The 12,369-nt window shown below is 45.3% G+C and overlaps 1 protein-coding gene across 3 annotated transcripts in view; it reads right to left on the bottom strand.

Moving 5' to 3' along the window:
* The window catches only part of PRLR (prolactin receptor), a 170,090-nt gene extending 159,612 nt beyond the window's left edge, over window positions 1-10,478 (bottom strand). Inside the window, exons 1-2 of one of the 3 annotated variants that reach the window (XM_082725870.1) lie at window positions 9,991-10,478; window positions 9,802-9,846 (exon numbers count right to left, since the gene is read on the bottom strand). The gene's annotated coding sequence lies outside the window, so the exon portion shown is untranslated. The other 2 variants (XM_082725873.1, XM_082725872.1) reach the window with 2 other exon arrangements.
* Between the last annotated feature and the right edge of the window lie 1,891 nt (window positions 10,479-12,369).

Here is a 12,369-nt window from a genome sequence, read left to right as displayed (position 1 = left end):
ACACTTAACTCTAGGAAACAAACTGAGAGTCACTGGAGGGGAGGTGGGGGGGATGGAGTCACTGGGTGACGGGCACTAAGGGGGGGGCACATGATGTGATGAGCACTGGGTGTCATATGCAACTATGAATCACTAAATTCTACCTCTGAAACTATACTCTGTGTTAATAATACATGTTATAAGGTATGTTATAACACACTATATGTTAATTAATTGAATTTAAAAAAGAACACATCACTCCTCTCCTTAAAACCTCCCAATGATTTCCTTAAAGAACTTAAAATCCTAACTTCATCCCATGACCTCTACCCTCTGGACTGTTTCCCCATCTGACGCTGTATTTCTTCCTCCATGAGATCCAGCCATAGTGGTCTCCTTTCTGTTTCCTGAACGTGACAACCCTTTACCAACCTCAGGGCGTCTTGTTGTTCCCTCTACCTGGCCTTCTTTTTCCCTGACCTCTGTATTGCTTTGACACTGATGTGTGAGCTCAGAGGCCACCACATCAGAGAGCACACCTCTTGTGATTCTATTCAAAGCAGCCCTCATCAGACGCCATGCCCTTGACCTCCCTTCATTTGTCTGCAAAGCACTAACCAACTTACTGGATTTTAATTATTGGCTTCTCAATGTGGAGTATCTCTTTCCTCTCAATGACGTATAAATTCCATGTGAGCAGAAACTTTATCACTCTCCTTCCAGGTCATGTAACAGCCTCTGGCTGTAGTGGGCCCTCCATCAAAGTTGAGTGAATGAAAACTGGGGACATCCATGATGCTTGGCTCCCAGGAGGGCTCTGCTGATGCTACTCTCTGCAACCTCCTTCATGATTTCTTATCTTCTAACTCTGCAACTTCAACACTCCAGAAAACTACAATGGTACATCACTCTCTTTCTTTCCTTCCCTCCAAATCTATATAGAAATTTGGTTGCTTCCTTTTTAACCATTTTTCATTTGGGAGAGGGAGGGAGAGTGAGAATGGGCAGGGTGAGGGGCAGAGGGAGAAGCAGACTCCCTGTTGGGCGGGGAGCCCAACGTGGGGCTCAATCCCGAGACTCCAGGATCATGACTGAGCCAAAGGCAGGTGCTTAAATGACTGAGCCACCCAGGCACCCAAAACTTGGTTGCTTTTTGGCATTAACACAACCTTCTGAAAATGGTTAATTAGACCCTGGATAATTATTCTCAAATAATTGTTGTCAAATTGATTCCACACCCATTTTCTGTATCCTAGGTTATGATATATTTGGGTGACTTGTAACTGTTTCTTTCCACACTAAAATTCATGACTCACCTAGCCTACCGTGGGGCTGGGAGTCCCCTGCATCCCATATGATTTCTCAGGGCTGAGATGGTTTACACAACCTAGTTAGTTCTTGGCCATTTCACGTTGTAAAGTCTATCCAATGACAATCCCTAGAGAATACTGCTGTAATTATATTTTTAATAAGGGTGTGAACAACAATGGAGTTAATTGGCTTTGAAATGGCTGAGAGAGGAAAGCAAGTATTGCTAAAGATCAACATAGCAATTGGGAAATTTAATGCATGAGTGGCAGGGATGCTTAACCTCTATCTCTCAATCTCATAGTTATCAAGCTTCTGGCAATCTGATCTCCAAATTGCACTTACAGAAGTTTTCATCATGAGGCTATGCTGGGCATTCGGAGTTTGGAGTTAGTTTAGATAGGTAGAAGACTTAATATTATGCTGGAGACCATGTTTCCCAAGGAGTAGAATGACAACCCAAATATAGTTTGGATGGTTCTCTGGGGTCATGTGATCTAAAACAAGACAAAAGGAGAAATACGAATAAGAAATTAAGATTTGGATTTTAGCTGAGCAGTAAGATCAGCTCATACTGATGCACATTATAGTCACCTGGAGAATTGTAAATAAATACAGATGCCCTTGCTGCATTCCCAAAATCTTGATTCAATGGATCTATGGATGGGGCCTGGGGATCTGTATTCTTAAAGCTCCCGAGATGCCTGTCTCGAGCAATCGGTGCTGAGGACTACTGTTCTAGAGACTTTCTTTTTGCTCTAACAGAAGATATGGAAATTGTTCTTAAATCGGTAATGGATTTGGAGATGGATAAAAAGGAAATAACCATTGGTGGAGGGTGCAAAATTAGCTGCCCTTCTTAGTTCTAAAGAGTCTAGTGCCCAGACTCTAGCTTTCTTCTGTTACCTTTCATAAAGACCTCCCAGCCTCACCATTGCCAATAAACCCAGAAGTTCCCAAAACACGTAAATAATTCTTTTAAAAATGCAGCTGTAAAAACAGCTGGGCTTTCTTCTCTTCTTTTCAGACGTGTAACAAAAATCAATATCCTGTCCACGAACGGGAGTTTTGGAGAGGAATTAGAATAGCCCACAAGCTATGGGACCCAGGAGACTTCACTTCACAGAGGTAGGGCTGGAATTTCTATCATAGGCCTGGCCAGACTTTCACTGGAATAGGAACTCCCAGATGATAGGGATGGTCCTCCGGAGACTGCTGTGGCTGTCCCTGCCTCTGCTGATACTCACCATCCCAGTGCTGCAGCTCGGGCCAACCTGTCATCTCTCACCTACTGATCTGTAACACTGACTCATTCACTGAAGAAACAGCATTGCCAGGACAGAGTATTCTAACAGTAGCATAAGGCTGGGCTGCCTCGCTTTGGGAGCCAAATAAGATACGGGGAATGCAGTGGCTGAGAATTCTAATTTCACCTCCATTGCCAGTTAGCCTCAAGGTCCAAGGCAAGTAATTAAACTCTATTGCCCAATTTGTCAAGTTGAGGAGGTGAGGGAAGTTTACAGATTGTTGTAAAATAGCTACCGTGGGCACAAATGGGCACAATGATAAAGCCCTTCGCAAAGATTACACCAAGCCTGGTGGATCCAAGCGGCTGTGACATACCAGCTGTCACACACTTAGCTAGGACTGACTACAAGACAGTGCAAGAACACACAGAGTAAGGAAATAGGGAGCGAATTACAACTTTTAGCCACTCCCAAGTGGATAGGATCACTATGGATAACAGTTACCAGTGAATTAAAAAGACTACATAGAAATATATATATATATATATAGGGGCGCCTGGGTGGCTCAATTGGTTAAGCATCCGACTCTTGATCTCAGCTCAGGTCTTAATCTCAGTGCCATGAGTTTAAGCCTCATGCTGGGCTCCATACTAGGCATGGAGCTTACTTAAAAAAGAAAAGAAAAGAAAAAAGAAATATACATGTATATCAATTTCCATAAAGACCAGAATTCTTGATTGTCCATTGACTCCCCTTTAAAATATTACCCTTTAAATTTTACTTCCTATGACTATGATTTAAAAACCTTGTGTTTTTTCCTCAATGGTTTTCAACTCTGATTTAGAATATTCATTTTAGAATATTCTGGAGAATTTAAAAAAATTTTTTTTTAATTTTTTTAAAAATTAAAAACAACAACAACAATAATACCGAGTAGTCCCTACTCCTAAACTGATTAAATGAAAACTGTGGGAGTGCGTTGAGGAATCAGTATGTTGTAAAAGTTTCTCCAGCGATGCCACTTGTTTTTTTTTTCACAACGACAAACCATCCCTGCACATTCCTATTGTCATGGGCCTACATGGACTACGTGCATGTTTTCTTACTGGAAAAAATACCCTCTCTCCCCAGCTCCATTTGTCTTCAGCCTCAGTTTATGTCCTTTGATGTCCATCTCATACCTTCTGTTTCTCAGGTACACTGCCCTCTGGAATCTCCAAATTCTGTTTCATTCACATAACACTGGGAGAATATTGTCTGACATTGCTCCTGGTGTTTTTCTGTTTATGCCCATCTTCTCAACAAGATAACCTGCTTCCCCAGAACAAAGACCTGTTTTGCTCTGTTATTTTCCCTATGGAGTCTGGCACAGACTTCTTGGCTTAGAAGATGCTGAAAGATGCGGCTCCTGTTGATATAAATTTACTAAAATTCACTTGTGCTCAGCTTCACATTGTCATCCCCCCACCAGATGTAGATTTCAAGTGAAAATGAACAAACACTATTTGCATATCCAAAAGAACATCTCTTCTGCTTCTCCTCCTTCTTCTTCTTTTTAAAAGATTTTATTTATTTGTTTGTCAGAAAGAAAGAGCACAAGTGGGGAAGCAGTAGGCAGAGGGAGAAGCAGACTCCCTGTTGAGAAAGGAGCCCAAAGTGGGACTTGATCCCTGGACTCTGGGATCATGAACCTGAGCCGAAGGCAGATGCTTAACCAACTGATCACCCAGGCATCCCAGAACATTCCATATAATGTTTTGCTCAAGCTACAGAAAGGAATCTTTTCCCCATGGAAAAGATTCAGTGGTACCCATAGCCAACATCTGCAGAATCATTTCTTCATGAGCATTTTATGTGGCATTATCTCATCATCTCTGAACTTACTATAGTATTGTTGGGGGAAGCAGGGTGAGGGCTAACACAGAAACCAGTAGACAAAGTAGAACCCAGACCTCCGATATCTCAAGTCAGAGGCTTCCTCTAACAACTTCAGAAATCGGACTGCTCTCCCTTTGGCATACATGAAACTGCAAGGAAAAAACCACATCTTTACTTTGGTGATATGATATTCAAAGACCACTTTAGCCAGCAGACAAAAGAAACCAAAATGGCCTTCTGTTATATTCTTGGAGCAGTCCTTCTGGAAACTGGGACTGCATGTTGTTCAGGCTGCTTTAAGCGAGAGGAAGAGAGGAAGCAACATCACCCCAGTGAGATGTCTTATTTGATGGGCTTTACACACAAACATGAAGCCCTAGCTGTCTCCTAATCTGATTTTACGAGTGCCAGAATGACAAAAGACATTGTCCTGGGAAGTAACTTTAAGGTAAACCTAAATTTAGATTCAAAATGACCCTTTGGTCTGAGATTTGTCCATTGGGTAAGACTTGAGAAGTCTGAACCAAAAATGAGAAGAAATGGTGTTAGAAGAAGGGAGGAAACTTTCCTATCATATATTTGTCAACTCATTGGTCTATACCAGTTGTGTTAAATGCGAACATAATGCAAGTCATATGTGCAATTAAATTTTCCTATTAATTGCATTAAGAAATTAAGAGGAAACAGATGAAATTCATTTTAATAGTATATTTCATCTAAACGAAGCATCCAAAATGTTACCATCCTAACATATGATCAGTGTAAGAATTAATGAAGTGCGTTTTTTTTTTTTTTTTCCCCTAGGTCTTTGAAATTAGGGTATATTTTTACACTTACAGCTCTTCTCAGTCTGGACTAATCACATTTCAACTTTTCAGTCATCACACGTGGCTAGGGCTAGTGTGCTGCACTGAGCAAGTTTAGACACACTCACTGGAATTTGGGGCATGATATACAAATCGCCTGTCAGCATTTAGTCACCTAATACACTTTTGACAATTTCCGTCTATTAGCTCCTTGCAATCTTCTGGAAGAGATTATTTCAAAGGCCACATGCTGTGTTAGCAAAAGGTTTTAGGCTTTGGAGCAAAACAGACTACCGGGTTCTAAGACCAGCTTTGTGACCTTGTGCTAGCTGCTTACCTGCTATGAATCTTGGTTTCCTCTACTATTAAGTCAAGACAAAAATAGCTAACTCGCCAGATGGTTGGGGAGGTTAAATAAGATAGGAGGTAAGTACACAGCACAGCCATGAAGAGTATGATAGGCAGTCAATGAGGAATTTCTCCTACTTAAAACTCAAATTGATTTGCAAGGCTCCATCTCACTATCTTTGAGGCTCTAATGTTTCATTTATTCCACTTCCAGAGCTTTCCCTGGAGGTTTTTCTGTGAAGACAGCCCTTTCCGCAGACCTTCATCAGGCTGGCTCCCGCTTCTTATGCAGGTTTAAGTTCAAGAGTGACCTCTCTGTGGACACCGTCTCGGCTGCCCCTCTTCAAGTTGCCTCCAAGCCCTGCTCTCTTGAGCCCCTGCCTCTCTTTATTTACTTTCTTCATGGCATTTTTCAGTATCTGAAATTATCTTATTTCTGCGTTTGCTCACTGCCTCTGATCTGTCACTCTCTCTACTACAGAAGCTCCACAGGAGCTGGGACGTTGTCTGCCTTATTCAGAGCTCAGCAAGTGTTTGTTAAATGAATAAATGAGTGAATAAATAGTTCACACGGGGACGTAACTGTAAATGGTGTCCTGATTCTCAAAGTAGTCAAGAGCGAACATTACAGAGCTCTTTTCAACCTAAAAGAGAGGCTCAGGGAATTGGTGGCTGGAAGCCAGCCTAGCCTGCCCCGGCCTGGTGTTGCCTAACTCGACTTCCAGCTCAGTCTGGAAAGGGTTGGGAACATCCTTCTTCATAGGCCATTTCATTGTTGCTGCCTGTTAATATGTATCACATGCAAAGTGTATGTTCACTCTGCTTAAATCATCTAGAAGATAAGGTTATTCCTGCTCTAAATGCTCTGAAGAAGAACTGGGTTGGGACGCAATTGGCATGAAGCAACCTTCTGATGCCAGGGAGCGTGGAGGCACGAGGCAGTGCAAAAAGAGTGAGCGTTCAAGTCCAACAGACCTGGGTTTGGATCCTGGTTCTTCTGTCTTTTAGCAGCTATGCAGATTGGACAAGTTATGCACACTTTTTTAAGTCTCAATGTATCTGTAAAGCTCTACATGATAATTCATACCCTGCAGCGTTGCTATGAGAATTAATTGAGATCATATAGCAAAGTGCTTAGTCCATCTTGAAGGCTCGGTGGAAAGTTGGTATCAGTATTGTCATCTTTGCCTTGCCAGACTATCCCTGTCCATCTTTGGAATGGCCACTTTGAGGGTATTCAATTTCCTTTTAGGATTCTGATACTTCTTTCCTACATCTCAATGTCATCCAGCTTCTTGCAACCAAAGGGCCAGTACCAAAGAGAGAGACAGAGACGCAGAGATGGATGGAGAGATGGGATAAACTGAATTGGCTATATCTATGCCACCCTTCGAACAATGACAGTGGACACAATTTTCTGTACAGAGACAGTCTCGAGGGTTTCTGGAGATGGGTGCAACCATGAGAGCTCTGCAGTGTCCATGCAGCAGTGTCTGTTGCTAGAAGTAGAGAGCTACCTATGTCATGTTCAAGATTACAGGCCAAAAGAGAATTGGGAGTAAGGGTCGAGAACATATGTCAGTCTGGACACACTTTATTTGCTGGCCACACAGAGTGCTCTGCTTGACAAAGGTGAAACAGTAAAGCCAACTGTATATTCTGAATCCACCCCTCATCTTTGAGAATAATTAGAGCAGAATTGACTTCACTCCTTCTTTTGCTGACATAAGCCCCATAGAAGAGTAAGTTGCTCCAGAAAAGTATAAAACTATTTAACACTTACTGATAACTTCATGTTAATATTAATAATACCAGCTTCCTACTGACTATAAACCGGGCATTTCCATTTCTCATTTTCCATTTTCCTAATAACTGTGCAAGAAAGACAGTATTGTTCCCCATTTACAAACAGGGAAAGCGAGGCTTAGAGTAGTTCAGTGACCTGTCCAAGTGTGGGAGTCAAGATTTGAAGCCCGGTCTGTCAGATTCCAAAGCTCCATGTGTCCTCTGCTGTACCCTGCTGGCACTGGCAATGGAAGACTTGGGTCCCACAAGACAGGAGTCCTTAGTACTTAATTTTTTTTTTTAATTATTTTTTTTTCTTTTCGAGAGGTAAGGGGCAGAGGGAGAGGGCAAGAATCTTGAGCAGGCTCCATGCCCAGCATGGACAAAATTAAGAGTTGGACCCTTCACCAACTGAGCACCCAGATACCCCAATACAAGTCCTTAGTACTTTAAAAGAAAAGTGCCGAGGTCCAAAAGAACACTATTACTATCCCTACTACACACATGGGAGTGAACAGCGCTCTGTTCCAAAACAAAGCTTTTGGCTTCACTGTTTGACATCCAGCTAGGTGACATGAAGATCTATCTTTGAGACAGTCACTTTCTACAGGTGGCCCTAGAGTGTTGTGTACAGGACTGAAAACTCCAGGGTTGAGGACCTTCCCTTTGGAAAGTCATGAAAAGAGTTTGTGAGGAAGGTTCCCCAGAGGCAGAGATTGGTGAAACCTTTGGGAAACCCTATCCCAGGAGCTTACTCACGGCAGGAGTGCTTTCTCCTTCATCAGCATGGCTGACTTCAGACCCCATGGGAGGGCTGGCTATAGATTATTACTTACGTTGCCAGCCCAGCGGCCAGCAGAGGTTTAGCTGGGTGGTCTCAATACAAAAGGTTCTCAGAAGGAAGGAAATGAATGTTTATCTGGGGTTCAGGTCTTCAGGGAGCAACTACAAACCCTGAGGGATTGCTTGCAAAACTTTATGTACATTACATAAGAATATTTTTGCCCCTTGGGAGAGGACTCACAGCTAATTCTCAAAAGGACCCATGAGTTCCAATATTTAAAAACCACTAAAATTAAAAATTTCATCTGCTTCTTCCTTATACCATCCAGCATATTTACCCCATATATTATTTATAATATAGAATACATACACTATATAATGTATAGTATATAGTATATATAATTATATATAAAATACACTATGTATATACACATATTATGTTTAATGATACATACACACACACACATATATACACACACACACGTGTATATATGTATATCTATATATGGGATGATTAATTTGATTAATTTGCTTAAATATTGCAAGAAAGAGGGAGGCCCAGAGAGGATGACTGCCTTGACCGAGTTTGCACAGCCAGAGGCACGGCTAGGAATAGCAGCACTCCACTGACCAAGAAGCAGGAGACTGGGGGAGAATCTTTACCAGCCAACGCGATGAATGAAAACAAACGAATCTCTCCAGATTAATAATACTATTTTGCCACCGTTTTCAAGTCCGATCACAGAAAACCCTAAATTGCTTATTAGGGCAACGTGCGCTGCTTCGCCAGGACACAGGTAGAGGTCACTACAAGGATATTCTCCTGCTGGAAGGGCTGGCACTCCCGCCCCGCTGTCCCCCGCACGGCGCCGGGCTCCGCGGTCCCGCGAGTGTGCGGCTCCCCGCCGGCGGGCTCGGCTTGCCGCTGCCTCCCAGGCTGGAAGGCCTCCCTCCCGCCCCCGCTCGGGGCTACGGTTCCGGCGGGAGCCTCGGACCTGCCGCGGCGCTCGCTGCCTTCGCGCGGGAGCCCCGCCTTTCGGGCCAGCACCGGCGACCCTGAACTTTCCCCACCGGCTGCCCGGGAGTCCGCGGCGCCGCCGCCGGGAGACCCCGCGAGCCCGCGGGCATCGCCTCACCTGCCCGAGCCCCTTCCCGCTGTATTTTCTTTCCAGTTTCACGTAAATAATTTACATTGCGAGAATGCCACGGTCACGCCGAAACTCACTCTCCAGGGCGCATCCGACGACGCCTTTACAAAAGACCAAGGTGCGCTGCTGTCAGGGGGAGGGGGCACTTTTAATTTCTCTCCGAGGGGGCAGCAGTGCTGCCTGCGGTCAGAGCCCGGACTTTCGCACCTGCGGCCGCCGCCCGATAGCGCCTCTGCCCCCTCAGGCTGGGTTCTGGTGCTTTCCGGGAGCCGCAGCCCGGCCTCGAACCCGCAGCCCGCAGCGCCGCGCACCTGGCCGGCCTCGAAAGCGCAGCCGCCCGCGCCCGGCGGGCATCGAACCCGCAGCCCGCAGCGCCGCGCACCCGGCCGGCCTTGAAAGCGCAGCCCTCCCGCGCCTGGCCGACCTCGAGCCCGCAGCCCCCGGCGCCGCACGCCTGGCGGGCTTCGAACCCGCAGCCCCCGCGTCCGCCACAGGCCCAGCCAGGCGGTGGCTACTCACTTTTGCCTGGGAGCCAAGTCTGCCATATCCGTCCGTCAGCACTTCCTGCAAAAGGACGTGGAGATCATTGTGTGTAAAGCTGTTTGGCGGACAGCGGGTAAAATCCAGAGAGAGGGAGAGGATCCACTAAGACGGAAAGCGGCGGGGGCGGGGGCGGGGTGGGGGCGGGGTGGGGGAAGCCCTGCAGACCCGCGCTCTCGGTCGGTCGCTGCCCGGGCGCCGCGGTCCCCGCCGGGTGGCTCTCTGAGAAGCTCAACTCGGTGCACTTGTTCACTCTTTCTTCATTAGAGGAGGAGTCAGTGTTGCAACACTTATGTTCCTTGCTGGAGGCAAAACAGTGATTTTCTTCAGCATGCAAAATGTCCAGAACCTGCCAGGTTTGCAAGGTGAGGGAGGTGCTTGGGGGAGCCGGAACACCCCAGACACCTGGAGAAGAAATAACTGATCATCCCAGATTGGTTTCGCATGATCGGGGCCATACAGCTTCCACGGAGATTGCTCCAGAAAACACAGAGGCAAAACAATCATAAAAATGGCTTAATACATCGAAGATGGTATTCCTGCCAGCAGTCAAGATAGGGAGCGTCTCCATGTCAAATTTCTTTCCTTATCTGAATAACAGCAGCTTGACAATATTGGACGGGGGCTCCAGGGAGTTGAATCTCCCCTTCTCTAACAAGAAGGAGGCGTCAGAGTGAAAGGGGCAAAAGAAAATAGTCAGTAACCTGAATAGGGTTTCGCTTTCTTTTTTGATACCCCAGAGCCCAAATTTCCAGGGTGCGGTGTTTCCACCGCACGAATAGAACAGAAACAGTGGTAGGGGCATCCTTTTCTTATTTTCTGCAAATGCAGATTTTTTTTTTTCTAATAGTTTTTTTTTTTTTTTTTTAATTTGGTCATAACAAAACCATGCACAATTGCAAATTTTTCTCTTTCAAAAAAGTACGGAAACCCATAGTAACTGTCTGAATCAAACAGTTACCCACCAATTACTAAGTGGGAAGTGTGTTTGATGCCCTTGATTACTGCTGCAGCTGATTGCTTCCTAATCCAGAGCGGGTATCAAGGAGATATTCTAAACAAAGCCTCTCGAGTTTCAGAAATAAAAGTTACCGGAACATTGGGCTTTCCCCCTTTGATGCCACTTTTCCTGTCACCCCAGAGTATCTGGCAAGTAATATTCACTGGCAGCCACTTGCCAGGTCTCAGGAAGAAGTTAAAAATCCCAGGATGCTTGGTGATCTTTTTGGACCTGAAGCCCACCGACATCACCTGATGCTTCCTGTTCAGTAACATGACCAGAGATTCCATCTGGTTCTCTGAGTCCTGGGAGAGATGCATCTTTCATGCACAACCCTCCACCTGCTTCCTGTGATACTCCAGATACGTTTGCCTCCTCTCCTGGGGGTCATGAAAACATGCAACTCCTATTTATTTCCTGAACCCCTGGGTGACATGAAATCTTCGATGACAGAATATTTCTATATGACCTTTGCAAGGCAAAGGATTACTCTGTTTCTTGGAGTTGTTCTAGTCAGACAGTTTTCATAGTTGGTGAAAAAGATAGCACACTGGGTAAGTCCGGACTGTGAGCTCTTGGAAGGTGGGGACCTCGCTTTTCTTCTTGGGGTTCCCAGTCAGCTGCAGGCCGGTCCCCTCAGCTGTGCTCCTGGCTTCTGGTAGGTGAGATTGGTTGTTGAGTGATTAGTGGGCAGCTCACCAGGAGAGAAAGGCAAGGCTGGCTTTCTGCTCCGTGGTGTGGTGCACAGACCCTGTCCCTAAACCACAAGCAGTCACTGTGCCTTCAAGACCCTGCTCTGTGGCTGATTGCTTTGGGTGTGGGTTTGAGTCCTTGCTCTTCATACACATTTCCTAAGCTTCAGTTGCCTCACAGTAAATACTAGGATACAGTAATACAGGCCTCAAAAATAATAATAATGATGGTGGTTATTAATCACCAGTAAAAGAAATAATAATGGTGATAGCATATGTAAATATCTGACAAATAACAGAAAATCTAGAAACAAATTCTTTTCCCCCCTCTTCCTCTCTCTTTTATGACCACCTTCCTCGAATATTTAATCCCTTCTGCCCATGGGCTGCTTCATCTCAGCCTATAATGTGCTCCTATCGTCCTTGACCCTGGTGCCTGTTTGTGCTTTACCATGTTCTAGTAACTTTTATTAATTTAATTCACTCCTTTCTGCACCTGTCAAATTTAGTGGGAAAGAATGAACTACACTCCTCTGCTTCCCTGACTCACTACCCTTTCAGTGCCTTCAATCAGTGGTTGTCAACCTTGACCGCACACCACCATCATGGGGGGGGGGGCATGTTTCAAAGCTACTGTGTCTGGGTGTCACTTGAAAGGCTTCTAATTCAGGAGGTTTAGGGTGAGGCCCTGATTCTCTGTTTCTCCAGAGATGCGCAGGCACAGCTCACCCTGGCTTGCAACACTGTCTCCAGCCTCCTTCCTCCCGAAGCTGTCCTTCCTGGATTCTCAGCCCCTGCCCTCCCCAGACCCTTTCTGTCCCTGACTTCTCTGGGTTGCCTCTTGTCGTGTTTCTC

This window comes from Mustela nivalis (genome assembly GCF_964662115.1).
Source record: "Mustela nivalis genome assembly, chromosome: 3".
Lineage (NCBI taxonomy): Eukaryota > Metazoa > Chordata > Mammalia > Carnivora > Mustelidae > Mustela > Mustela nivalis.
The sequence above is the reverse complement of the archived record's forward strand: the minus strand, read 5'-3'. Positions and strand labels throughout refer to the sequence as shown.